Here is a 15290-nt window from a genome sequence, read left to right as displayed (position 1 = left end):
AATCTTCAGTCTGATAAACTGCATCACAGTGTGATCTTCTGTACTAATGCAATATTTGAATAACAGTGTCTGAAGCATAACATTTAGAATATCGCAAACTATTTACGAATAATTTTGATGGTTCTATTAAAAGGAATAACAAATATAAAAAAACAAAATGTGTGACAAATAATAAATATCAAATGTCACAAATAATATGACTTGTAATTTTGCATTTGAAAATCCACATTCATCTTCCTAAACAACATGCACATCTAAAGTGCTTCAAATATGCTCACAGACGTATCTCACCTGATCACTGCACTGCCTCCTGCTGCCTGTTTGAACAAACAAACTCAATTAAACACATTATTTTGGTTAATTAGGATAAAAATACATCTTTTTACATCTTTCAAAGATTGCTTTCGAGCGATTTCTATCTTGTTATCTGTATGCGATACAAACCCTTCCTTTTTGTTTGAAGCCTGCCATAGCAAATCACACCAACAGCTGCAGCAACAAGCAGCAGAACACAAACACATATTCCTGCTACAGCAGCTGAAGACAGGGCAAAATCTGTAATGATAAAGACAGAAACTATAATCAGTATGTATAATCAGTTTTACTGATATACATCTTTTTACTTTGATCATCAGTTTTAAATATTGATTAAGCTTTTTGCAGTAGTGTCATTTTGATGTACACATGATGGTGATAGAGATGCTCTTAATCATATTTTAATACTGAGTCAAAGCTCTCTTTTTCACACTGGCAACAACGCAAACATGTTCTAAACATTTCTAATTGTATTTTAAAATTATTAAAGGTCAAAGGCCCTGAAGTACTTAATTTTATTTACCAAAGACAGTAACAATAAATGTTTTCCAACTGCTGATGCTGATGCTGCGGCGATGACGGCGGATGCTGCTGGTTATCTGTAGTTGATAAAGTCCAGAGTCTGTGGTTCTGATGTCTCTGATGGTCAGAGATCCAGTCTGATGATCCAGCTTCAGTTTGTCTCTGAATCTCTCAGTACCTTCATTACACTGAACATCTGTGCAGATAAAACTCTGATCTCCATTGATTTGAGCGATGCGAATGTTATTGCAATACCATTTAATATCTTCTAGGTGGACTGTTTTAACACCAGTCTGTAGAGTGACTGAATCTCCCTTCATCATGGTCACTTTGTCTGTATCATCACTAAAAACACCTGGAGAAAAAAAAATTAACAGGTAATTATAAATTATGAGCGAGTACATCATGAATTCATCTTCCAAACTGCGTTTTTGTCTTATTCCGAATCACTACGGTACACTTATAATAAGTACTTATATTCGGACTATTGTAGCCTGGTCGGGTCGTCACCGCTGCGGAGTAGCGAAGTACTTAATTTTATTTACCAAAGACAGTAACAATAAATGTTTTCCAACTGCTGATGCTGATGCTGCGGCGATGACGGCGGATGCTGCTGGTTATCTGTAGTTGATAAAGTCCAGAGTCTGTGGTTCTGATGTCTCTGATGGTCAGAGATCCAGTCTGATGATCCAGCTTCAGTTTGTCTCTGAATCTCTCAGTACCTTCATTACACTGAACATCTGTGCAGATAAAACTCTGATCTCCATTGATTTGAGCGATGCGAATGTTATTGCAATACCATTTAATATCTTCTAGGTGGACTGTTTTAACACCAGTCTGTAGAGTGACTGAATCTCCCTTCATCATGGTCACTTTGTCTGTATCATCACTAAAAACACCTGGAGAAAAAAAAATTAACAGGTAATTATAAATTATGAGCGAGTACATCATGAATTCATCTTCCAAACTGCGTTTTTGTCTTATTCCGAATCACTACGGTACACTTATAATAAGTACTTATATTCGGACTATTGTAGCCTGGTCGGGTCGTCACCGCTGCGGAGTAGCACATACCTGCGTGAATCGCCATAGACATAAACTTAGAGAAGTAGCATTTTATAAGAAAATTTCAAACAGCACTTAGAAGCATTTATATCTGAACCCTTCAACTCTTCTTTTTAATTATGCAAATGTGTCATTAAATCTCTACAAATGTATAAAATTGATCTGAGATCAGGTATAAAAAACACAAATAAAAATAAAAACAAAAACATAGACACTAGGTAAAAATACAACTAGGTAGACGCTTGAAATATTTCGAAAAAAGCTATGACATAAGAAAGCCTTGTTTGCTTAAATCATGTGACTTTGGCAGATTGATATGCACTCTGAACCATTGGTTCCAAACACATCTTTCACAAAGGTTTTGAAGCAGCCTTCACTGGCCAATGGCTGCCCAAGAGGCCGTCTGACTGTGAAGCAACCAATCACAAATTGTTTTGTTCATTGTCATTTTCATTGTAAAAATGCACTCTAAAATCTCTGTTGTATATTTAAGACTGGAACAGTTTATATACACTTTTTTATTCAATGACTAGTCTTTACAATCATAAAAACACTTTACAATCATAAAACACACACACACACATACACAAAAGCAGTAAATGATTTGGGATGTGAAAGGGGCAGCAACAGCAGCCAATAGGAATCTGTGGGAAGAAAACTACTATGAGTAGGCTGCTCCAGTTCATTAAATGAAAATCTTATATATTCATGATTGAAAAGTTACATCAAAATCAGCTTCACCGTGCCATCTCATCTGTCAGACATTTAAGTTTCAACCCGTCAACTGCATAATGTGACCACAGCTGCGCGCAATAGATCAAGGCTTCAACGTATCAAGCATGCTGCACAATTTCCAGCAAAATCCTGTATTGGGGCGTGTATTGGTTTCACAGAGTAACATGATTGATGACAAAATAAATGTGTTCGTCTTGAAGTGCACTGATTGATCGATAAGTTGCGTTCACGCTACAGGTGTTCAGCTTGAAGAGGAAGCAATAAGTCTCAGTGGTTCATGAGGCTTCATTTCCTTTTAGACATTTTTTTTTTTTTTAAAGAAGAAGTGATACTGTAATTCTCTATTAACATCAGCGCCACTGAAACTGTGCCACAGCACCATTTGAAAGCAACCAGTGTCGGCCCAGATCTGGGCCAATATTATGTTGCTGTCTTTGCTTCTCAAAACTCCAGAACTTCACATTTTGTATGTCTCCCTTATCTGACACACCAAATTCAGGATTTGCAGTTTCTACTAATTGAGCTGATGAGTTGAATCAAGTGTGATAAATGAGAGAGACATACAAAATATGCAAGTGCTGGGGTTCCTCCAGGGCAGGTTTGAGAAGCACTGATTTACAGGAAATTAAATGTAACAAAACAAAAAAAAAGATTTCTTACCAGACACAAAGAATGTAGTTAATGTGAGAAAAATAAAGAATATAATTTTCACAACTTTTCAACTGAAATGAAATTAGTCCAAATTCTGTTAAAACCAAAGAGTTTAGTCCTTAGTCCCTGTGTCGACTCCATTGCCATGAAAACTGAAAGTAAATTTCTCCGCTCACTGCACAGGCCAGTGGGTGGAGCCTAATGTCCATCTCTTCCTCTCTGGACCTAATCATTGGAACTAGAAGGTCCAGCCACACCCTAACACTAAACATAACCTTTTTTATTATTATTTTTAATTGAACAATATCAATTTACAAACTCAAGTGGGGAACAATAAAATGCATATGAAAAAAATACACTTTTCCAATTACATCTCCATCATACATAAATGTCCATGTGTGTGTATACATTTCTACATACAATAACTACAAACAAAAAACATTCTTGAAACATTTCAGGGGTGCAAGAAAAAGAAAAAAAAGGCACAAAATCTTACCAGTCTTAAAAGGAAATACAAGGTTTTATACAATTCCCCAAGGGGTTAATTATGTAAGAAATAATTGACAACGGGACGTTAAATTCTTAGAAATGTCGGGTGTGCATTATTTTCTAAGAATTCAACGGACCAAATATATATATGTATATATATATATATATTTATATATTTCAAGGCATTTGTCCATTTTTTATTGTGAGTAGGATTAATTTCTTCCCCATCTCATCCAACGCCTCCGTTGCTAATTCCAAAATGTCATTTTAGACCTAGTAACGGAGGTTTGAGTATTTGATAGCAGACTAATGCAGTTAATAACTAAGTTATGAGAGAGAGAGAGAGAGAGAGAGAGAGAGAGAGAGAGAGAGAGAGAGAGAGAGAGAGAGCGTGTGTATTACTTCTCTGAGTCTGTCTCAATAAAATGTAATTTTGTGGCAAAAACATGGAAATTATCTGTCATTTTTATCCTATTGTTTACTATATTTATTTGTTTGGCTGTTATAAGCTGTAAGGACTTTGAATTAACTCAAATCATTTGGCGAAGTGATATGGACATGTAATGCAGTCAAGAGCTGCCTGGAACTACGTTCGCCAACTTTTGATAAGTGTTTTAAAGATTCTAAGTATTTTTTTGCATTCATTTTTAAAACAATTTAAAGAAGGTTTACTGTTATTCCACTTACTTTTGTGTATATGATATTTACCCATTGTAATACTAATGTTTAACATCAATGGCATATTTTTCGAAAGACCATCTGCATAAACCAAAACCTGAAACAAATTTAGTGATGGAATATCAGTATTTAGCCAGCTGTAAAGATCCTACCAGAAATTCAATGTGACTGGACAAGAAAAAAAAAAAGTCTGGATACACTATATTAATAATTCTACACTGAATATCCTTCATTTTAGGTAGAATTGGCCATTTAAGATCATTACAGAATTTGTTTTTAAATATTACATTTTCAAATTGTCTTAATTTTGAAGGTGTATTGAAATCTGAAAATACATTAATCCATTCCCTAATCCCTATTACTTTGTTCTTACATTTTGTATCCCCAATATATACTTCTCCAATCCTTAACTCAATTTAACAGATACATTTGAATATATAAGAGTGTTTTATATTAATTGATTTAAAGCAAGAGGGATGGCTTTACACAAAGTTTTAAATTCTCTAAAAGAACATTTTATCTCAAATTTCTCCATGAATTAATTATGTTTGTTCAGTTTCATCTAAAAGATCTACAACATATAAAACATCTTAACTCAATTTAACAGATACATTTGAATATATAAGAGTGTTTTATATTAATTGATTTAAAGCAAGAGGGATGGCTTTACACAAAGTATTAAATTCTCTAAAAGAACATTTTATCTCAAATTTCTCCATGAATTAATTATGTTTGTTCAGTTTCATCTAAAAGATCTACAACATATAAAACATTTTTTCACTCTTGTTTGAATACTGTCTTTCTATTTATTCTAATTGTTCTGTTATTCCACAAAGTAGAACAATGTGGTGTGAAATTTTGGATGAATATCATTTTCCAATAATACAAAATCTGTTTGTGGAATTTTGAAAGCTCAATTGGCAATTTGGAAACCTCAAAATCATATTTCAGCAAAAACCCTCCAACTTTCTTGAATATACACTTTGTTATATGAAACCACATTGAGTTAGACTGTGCTAAATACAATTTAATCCAATTCAGTTTAAGTACTCAAACCATTGATTCAAACTCAGAGGCTTTCAGACCTACATTTTCATATTCTTTAATCATCTGAGATTTTTTTATATAATGAGTTTTGTGTTTCCATATAATATTAAACATAATAGCGTAGGGGAATTTACAGTTAAAAACCAAGGACCAGGTGTGTTGAATGAAGACCAGGAGTCAGAGATGCAATCAATTGAAGAAAATTTACTGAAGAAAATAGTTTGCAGTTTCAGGCAGAAGTCAGCTTCAATACTCGCAATGGAGTTCGTAGGCCGCTCTGCGTACATCTAAACAACACCAGTAATTATACTCTAACAGTTTTCTAACAGAGGTTGCTAATTGCATCAATGCATAGGTAAGCAAGATTCTGATTGGTTCTAAAACCTAGATAAACTTAGACAATATCCACATATGGACGTAAGCACTTCAAGCATATCTCTAAGTGATTATTCAAGCGACAGAGATCAGATCTAAAATGCTATAGGCCTCTCCAGAGACCTATTCCTGATCAGGATGGCGGCAACTGACGAACTTCTCCAGGACAGTCTTCTCATCTAGCACAGAGAAAGATGCCGACACACACATACACCCAGGGCCGTTTCTAGCCAATTTGACGCCCTAGGCGAAATCCCTATTGCTGCACCCATATTTTTTAATTGGATGTTAAAGTTTATATGGGAATATTACATGACACGCTGAACATTTAACAATGCATTGGCGCAAAAAACGCACACCTTTTGGACAAATCTTGCAACATGATTTATCAAGTTCCACAAATACTGCCTAAACAAAATACTGATTTTGTGCACTTTATTTACTGTACCAATATTTGAAATTGGCCTTTGAACTTAGTTTTATTGCATGGCAAAAAAAAGTGTTACCTTGCCAAAGCACTGACAGAGCCCACTGATCTAACAGCATTGTTGAGCGCTCCAAATGCAAACTTCGCATGCAACAATCAGGCAACAATTGACAGCACTCTGATCCAGTGGCATACAAGCATCGTCAGATTGACAGTACTCTAGCCCAATAATGTTGGGGGATCCAGTGGGGGCAGTCATATTTCAGGGTGACCGTGCCACTTTTTATCACAATCCTACTAAAAGTGCCTGTACGTGCGCTCGTTGGCGCCCCTTCAGCTGGTGGTGCCCTAGGCGACCACCTAGCTCGCCTATGCCTAGAAACGGCCCTGCATACACCCAGAGCACTTATCTGCACTTCAAGGTTGCCTAGCTCTGGCGAGAATCTTATCAGTATTGTTCATTACACACACAACTTGCAGTTATCATCTTAGAGAATAGAAACAGAATAAAGCAGGATTCTTTCATATCTATTATGCAGCACAGATGTCTCAGTCACTCTTTGCTCACGTAGATGGGAAGTCACCCTGATCTCCTGACATGGCACTGTGACCCTAGGAAAGAAATAGCTCTCAGCATGTAAATAATACTGTTACATTCCAGTCTTGCTACACTGGAAGGCTACACACTTCATAGTTGGCAACTACTAACTTAAGTCAATCATCAAATAATCTATGAGGTTAAATACTGATCAATAACTTGATTAATAATCAAACAAGATATGAAATAATTTAATATTAATATGAAGGATGTGGTAGATCAGCATCCACTCCTCCAATAGAGTTAACCTTTTTTATCAGTTGAGGAGAAACATAAAGAGAAGTATTGTGGGTAAATTAGTTTAGATATGCCTTCTGCTTTGGTCAAGAGGATTCTGCCCATAATGGACAGATCTCTCATAAACCAATGATTAAGGGATTTTTTCATACTGTCAATTCTCTCTTCTGTGTTCACTAATTCTCTCGTACATATTTCTTCAGCCATTATTAAACCCAAGTATTTCACTTCAGATTTAACAGGAATGGATTCCATACTTTATGACATGAAAACAGGGAGAGAGAAAAAAACAACTTTTTTTTAAATTTATGCATAAGCCTGATGCTCTAGAAAAAAAAACTATAGATTCATCTTTTAAAATATTACTGTGTGTCACAATTCACACTGGGAGCAAGGAACGAAGAAACAAGGAGTACTTGAATAACAGTCTTTAATAATAATAATCCACAGGAAAACCGAGAACAAGGACATTCAACAAGTAGACCCGATAAAACAAGAACTGAAAGGACTAGAGCTTTTAAAGGCAGGATAATTGGGAAGGAACGAGACCCACCTGGAATCAAATTAACACAATCAACATGAGGAAGAAACTGAGCCACAGGGGCAAAACCACACACAGAGTGGTACATAATCCTGACATAACGCCCCCTCCCGGAAGGTGCGTACTCGCACCATAGCAACAACAGAGGGAGGCATGGATGGGAACTTGGGAGGAGGTTCCGGATGAGGACGGATATCCGGGAGGAGGCTGGCAGACAGAGACCAGGGGCGACGAAGGAGGGAGGAGCCAGGGAGGAGACCGGAGGGACCCGGAGCAAGAGGAGCACAGCAGGACCCAGGCCACAGCCATGATGTTGACCCACAGTGGAGCTGTGGAGGAGGAATGGCCGCCGACTCCAGGGGACTGACCAACAACGGCGGAGCAGGTGGTGAAAGAGCCCGAGGCGGAGAAGGAGAGCCAGGGCGATGGGGAGGATCCGGAGGTCCTAGGAGCAGATGGCGCCGGCGACCGACACGGAGATGTGGATCCGGGAGGCCACGGTGGAGCCGGAGCGACAGAGGACTGAGGTGGAGCCGAGGGGATGAAGGAGCCTGACGGAGCCGGAGGGACGAGGCGAAGCCAGAGGAGTGGAGTCCCGAGGAGCAGGATGGTCGACGCCAGACCAAGGCGGAGCCGGAGGGACAAGGGAGCCTGGTGGAGCTTGTGGACTGCCGAGCCACGACGGAGAGGAGGGAGCTAGGAGCCATGGTGGAGTCGACGGGTCAACGGGCCGAGGCGGAGTCCAGGCCTTGGAGGCTGGAGGCGGAGTCAAGGGAGACGCTGGAGGATGGCAGTCCCGCGGGGCTCGCATCGCAATGCTTCGCATGCAACAATCAGGCAACAATTGACAGCACTCTGATCCAGTGGCATACAAGCATCGTCAGATTGACAGTACTCTAGCCCAATAATGTTGGGGGATCCAGTGGGGGCAGTCATATTTCAGGGTGACCGTGCCACTCTTTATCACAACCCTACTAAAAGTGCCTGTACGTGCGCTCGTTGGCGCCCCTTCAGCTGGTGGTGCCCTAGGCGACCACCTAGCTCGCCTATGCCTAGAAACGGCCCTGCATACACCCAGAGCACTTATCTGCACTTCAAGGTTGCCTAGCTCTGGCGAGAATCTTATCAGTATTGTTCATTACACACACAACTTGCAGTTATCATCTTAGAGAATAGAAACAGAATAAAGCAGGATTCTTTCATATCTATTATGCAGCACAGATGTCTCAGTCACTCTTTGCTCACGTAGATGGGAAGTCACCCTGATCTCCTGACATGGCACTGTGACCCTAGGAAAGAAATAGCTCTCAGCATGTAAATAATACTGTTACATTCCAGTCTTGCTACACTGGAAGGCTACACACTTCATAGTTGGCAACTACTAACTTAAGTCAATCATCAAATAATCTATGAGGTTAAATACTGATCAATAACTTGATTAATAATCAAACAAGATATGAAATAATTTAATATTAATATGAAGGATGTGGTAGATCAGCATCCACTCCTCCAATAGAGTTAACCTTTTTTATCAGTTGAGGAGAAACATAAAGAGAAGTATTGTGGGTAAATTAGTTTAGATATGCCTTCTGCTTTGGTCAAGAGGATTCTGCCCATAATGGACAGATCTCTCATAAACCAATGATTAAGGGATTTTTTCATACTGTCAATTCTCTCTTCTGTGTTCACTAATTCTCTCGTACATATTTCTTCAGCCATTATTAAACCCAAGTATTTCACTTCAGATTTAACAGGAATGGATTACATACTTTATGACATGAAAACAGGGAGAGAGAAAAAAAACAACTTTTTTTTAAATTTATGCATAAGCCTGATGCTCTAGAAAAAAAAACTATAGATTCATCTTTTAAAATATTACTGTGTGTCACAATTCACACTGGGAGCAAGGAACGAAGAAACAAGGAGTACTTGAATAACAGTCTTTAATAATAATAATCCACAGGAAAACCGAGAACAAGGACATTCAACAAGTAGACCCGATAAAACAAGAACTGAAAGGACTAGAGCTTTTAAAGGCAGGATAATTGGGAAGGAACGAGACCCACCTGGAATCAAATTAACACAATCAACATGAGGAAGAAACTGAGCCACAGGGGCAAAACCACACACAGAGTGGTACATAATCCTGACATAACGCCCCCTCCCGGAAGGTGCGTACTCGCACCATAGCAACAACAGAGGGAGGCATGGATGGGAACTTGGGAGGAGGTTCCGGATGAGGACGGATATCCGGGAGGAGGCTGGCAGACAGAGACCAGGGGCGACGAAGGAGGGAGGAGCCAGGGAGGAGACCGGAGGGACCCGGAGCAAGAGGAGCACAGCAGGACCCAGGCCACAGCCATGATGTTGACCCACAGTGGAGCTGTGGAGGAGGAATGGCCGCCGACTCCAGGGGACTGACCAACAACGGCGGAGCAGGTGGTGAAAGAGCCCGAGGCGGAGAAGGAGAGCCAGGGCGATGGGGAGGATCCGGAGGTCCTAGGAGCAGATGGCGCCGGCGACCGACACGGAGATGTGGATCGGGGAGGCCACGGTGGAGCCGGAGCGACAGAGGACTGAGGTGGAGCCGAGGGGATGAAGGAGCCTGACGGAGCCGGAGGGACGAGGCGAAGCCAGAGGAGTGGAGTCCCGAGGAGCAGGATGGTCGACGCCAGACCAAGGCGGAGCCGGAGGGACAAGGGAGCCTGGTGGAGCTTGTGGACTGCCGAGCCACGACGGAGAGGAGGGAGCTAGGAGCCATGGTGGAGTCGACGGGTCAACGGGCCGAGGCGGAGTCCAGGCCTTGGAGGCTGGAGGCGGAGTCAAGGGAGACGCTGGAGGATGGCAGTCCCGCGGGGCTCGCATCGCACCTTGACTGACGTCATGGCCTCTGGCTCCGCGGCGATCCTCAGCTCGGTCGCTCTCTCTAGCGATGGCTCGTCAGTCGCGGCGGGCGATGGCTCTCCGTCATTGGGGAGATGGTGGGCTGGGCTCTGGGTCAGGAGTGGCACTAACGATTAACTCCTGGGAACCGGCAGGCAACGGAGATCCATTTCTCGCCAGTGTCCACTCCACAAAGGCAGCAAATTCAGCTCGAGGCGCATCGTCTGGATAGGGGGTGAGATGGGCCACAGCCAGAAACAGTCTGGTATGACCCTCAAGCAAATTGATGAATTCAAGGCGAAGGAGGGGATCCATAGGGCACACAACGGAAACAAAAAACTGAGTAAAAAGAGAAACAAAACGAAGGGTACAAACGGAGGTAACTGTATGGGTCGGGTCTTCTGTCACAATTCACTCGGGGAGCAAGGAACGAGGAGTACTTGAATAACACAGTCTTTAATAATCCACAGGAAAACCGAGAACAAGGAGGACATTCAACAAGTAGACCCGACGAACAAGAACTCAAAGGACTAGGGCTTTTAAAGGCAGGATAATTGGGGAGGAACGAGACACACCTGGAGTCAAATTAACACAATCAACATGAGGAAGAAACTGGGTCACAGGGGCAAAAACACACACAGAATAGTCCATAATCCTGACACTGTGTCATCAGCAAATTCACTAATTCGATATTCATAATCAGAAATGGTTATTCCTTTTAACTGAGGATGGTTGACAACAAAACTAACATTTGAGTCCATAATATAAACAGTTTTGGAGAGATTGGACATCCTTGTCTAATTCCACACAAAATTTCAATTCTAGGAGTCATACCTGGATTAAAGGATATATAAATGTTGTTATAGAACATTTTAATAACCTTGCAAAACCCTTCCCCAAAACCAAACATTCTAAGCGTCGTCAGTATAAATTCAGCTTGACTATATTGAATGCTTTAAAAAAAAATCTATAAATAAAATAAGTCTTTCTGATTGTATCAGTGATTGATAGACAATCATATCCAAGATTAGTCTAATATGGTTTTGAATATATCTTCCTTTAATGAATGCTGATTTCTACTCCTCTACAAGTTTCCCAAGTACATGTTTAAGACGATTAGCATACACCGGGGAAAGTAATTTATAATTTGCATATAATAGAGTTATTGGTCTCCAATTATCTAATAATAGCAATTGTTTTTTGGGTTTAGGTAACAAGGCTATTAATCCTGTTTTCATAGTAGGTGATAAGCTTCCTTCCTGAATGCATTCTAAAAATGCATTATATAATAATTTCCGAATATCTTTCCAAACATGTTTTAAAAATTCAGTAGTTAAACCATCTACCTGGTGATTTACTGTTATTCATTTGTTTTAAAGCTACATCCATTTCCTCTAAAGTCAACTCATCATCAATTAATAATTTGTCTTCCTCATTCAGTTTATGTATTTTATCTCTTATATTTACAAATAAAGAATCACAATCAGCTTTTTTTATAATTGGACTTATAAAGGTTAGTATAGAAAAGCTAAATTTTAATTTTGAATTACTTTTTGATCATCTGTTATAATTTCATTAATCTTAAGCTTACTGATTTTTTTCTTTGTTTTTCTTTGTTATTCAAGGCCGAAAAAATATGAACTTTTTTCTCCTTTCTCAATCCACCGCGCTCTTGATCGAATATAAGCTCCATTTGCTTTTTCTGAATACAACTCATCTAGCTGAGATTGCAGTGACTGTAATGTTGCTGAATTTACAGTTCCTTTTGTTTCTGTTTTCTCCTCACTGATAAAAATTTGCCTATATCAATTACTATTTGTTTAACCTAAAATTTAAACCATTCCCATTTATTTAAGTTAGACATATCTAGTTTTTCAATCTCTTCAATGACAGCCAACACCTATTGATAAAATCTATCATTCTTTAACAAGTCATTATTAAACTTCTAAACATCAGGAGAAATGTGAGGTTTCTTAAAGACTGATAAGGACAGAGTAACCATACAGTGATCTGTAAGTGGGGCAGCTGTAATTTTACATTCCGAGACAATTTTACATAGTTCACAAGAAATAAGCCAATAATCTAATCTCGAACATTGTCCATTTCCTAAGGGGTTAAACCATGTATGCTGAATATGTTTGGCTTAGATACCCTCCAGTAATCTACTACATTTACAGTTTTACAGAAATTCAATATAGTATCATTATAGACAGAATGTGAACCTCTTTGAGGTCTCCTGTCTAGCCATAAATCAGGGACTATATTAGTCACCCCCTATTATCACATTTTCTGCATTATACTTTTTTTCCATTCATTTACCAATTTACCAAGTTTCTCAAACATTTCTCTATTAGCCACTTTGTTATTATAGCCATAAATACAGAGTAATATATAACATTTGTCATGAATTTCTACTGCTACCATTAACCAGTGGCCTTCTGTGTCCCCTTTATGAACAATTACAGAGCCTTCAAATCTGTTAAATGATACCATCACTCCAGCTGAATGTGAAGATCCGTGTGCAAACAAGGCTAAATCACCCCACTGAACTTTCCAAAATCTTTCATTTAAATCATAATGAGTCTCTTGTAAGAAAACACAGTTTGCTTTTTGTTCCTTGAAAAATATAAAAAAAATAGCTTTATGCCTAACTGTTACGGGGCTGACGAGACGTGAGACGTGAGACGTGCGGATCCATGTGCAAGCTTTTATTTAAAGCAGAAGAGGTCAGAAACACAGGCAGGGTTGAACAATGGCAAACAGGTAAATGGCGGGCAAGACACAAGAACAATACAGGCCTCTCTCATCTTTTTAAGTGGGAGAACTTGCACAATTGGTGGCTGACTAAATACTTTTTTGCCCCACTGTATACAACAGTGTGTAGTGCGAGAGTCAATGAAATGGAAAGGGTGACCTCTGATGGCTAGCAGACGGAAGTTCATGGACCGGATACGTAACACTAACACTGTTTTTTTAAGTGGTTTTATTTTGACTTTACATATGATTGCATTATTTTTAATTTCTGAACGTTTGCCTCAGCTGTTAGATACAGACTGATGGGAAATGCATTATGTTGGTGGTATGTCTAGTTTCTTGTCTTTTGTTGTTATTTTATTAGTTTGAATGATTGCTTGATTACTTAAAACCATGTTTCAAGTTATTAATCACTTAATGCCATTTTGATGTAATATATCATCTTTGTATAGCATATAAATGTAATAGCAAAAAAAAAAGAAAAGAAAAAAACACCTTTAAAAAGCATGTTATCTGGAAAACAACTGTTGTGTACAAACTGATAAGCATCTTTTAAAATGTAGTTTTACATACATTCTAAATCATAAACATCTTCTAAATGTCTATATGACATCTGGTAGGAAACATATAGAGACATATTGCAGACACTCTAAAAATGCACAATTGGTGGCTGACTAAATACTTTTTTGCCCCACTGTATACAACAGTGTGAGTGCGAGAGTCAATGAAATGGAAAGGGTGACCTCTGATGGCTAGCAGACGGAAGTTCATGGACCGGATACGTAACACTAACACTGTTTTTTTAAGTGGTTTTATTTTGACTTTACATATGATTGCATTATTTTTAATTTCTGAACGTTTGCCTCAGCTGTTAGATACAGACTGATGGGAAATGCATTATGTTGGTGGTATGTCTAGTTTCTTGTCTTTTGTTGTTATTTTATTAGTTTGAATGATTGCTTGATTACTTAAAACCATGTTTCAAGTTATTAATCACTTAATGCCTTTTTGATGTAATATATCATCTTTGTATAGCATATAAATGTAATAGCAAAAAAAAAGAAAAGAAAAAAACACCTTTAAAAAGCATGTTATCTGGAAAACAACTGACATATTGCAGACACTCTAAAAAAAATACACCTTGCCGATGTAAATTCAGACATTAAATAGACGTCCCCATGATGTATGTGTCCTATCAGGGAACCTTATTTTGTATTCATTAATTTATTTCTATTTAATTTATTTGTCTGTTTTTTTTTTAACCTAGTATAATTAACCCTATAGTCACCTCAGGAATGTGGTCTGTAATCGAAACCACCCATCATAGATAGGAATGTTGTTTTCTAGGATTCTTTTAAAGGGTTACAGGTGTTTATTGTGAAACTCTCCTTTTACAGGAAAAGTCAGAACTGTCTGCATCCCAAGCTTGTGCATGAATCATTGTCTTTTTAATAATTATTAACTTCACAGCAGAATTATGCGTAAAGGAAGTTTAATATCCATCTGTCTGTGTCACTCCCTCACTTCATTCTCATTCACCAGAGCCCAGCTGTACAAACTGTATCTGATTGGATTTCAGCTATCAAATTGGATCAAATCTGGAAAATTGGTTGCTCAAAAGAAGAAGAAAAAAATATTCTGATTTGGTGTTACAGCATTGGTATTATTATCTGAGCTGAAAAAAACGGAACAATTCATACTCAGTGACTCCTAAGATTTAGGTAACATTTACAAACACAATACACTTTGTAACAAAGTGACTGTCAAAACCATGCAAATGTTCATGAATGTCCCTCACAATGTCAGATATATATGTTAACATGTTCCTCTTTTATCCAACATGATTTTACCCATGCATACAGTGGCACCAAAAAGTATATGGACACCTTAGCCACAAAAAAAAGGACACCTAAGTTGTCATTATAAATGCATTATAGCATTCTATACTAAACATATGCCCTATTTCTTGGTTC

The sequence above is a fragment of the Sinocyclocheilus grahami genome, unplaced genomic scaffold, assembly GCF_001515645.1.
Source record: "Sinocyclocheilus grahami isolate Dianchi unplaced genomic scaffold, SAMN03320097.WGS_v1.1 scaffold1912.1, whole genome shotgun sequence".
NCBI lineage: Eukaryota > Metazoa > Chordata > Actinopteri > Cypriniformes > Cyprinidae > Sinocyclocheilus > Sinocyclocheilus grahami.
This window is presented reverse-complemented; position numbering follows the sequence as displayed.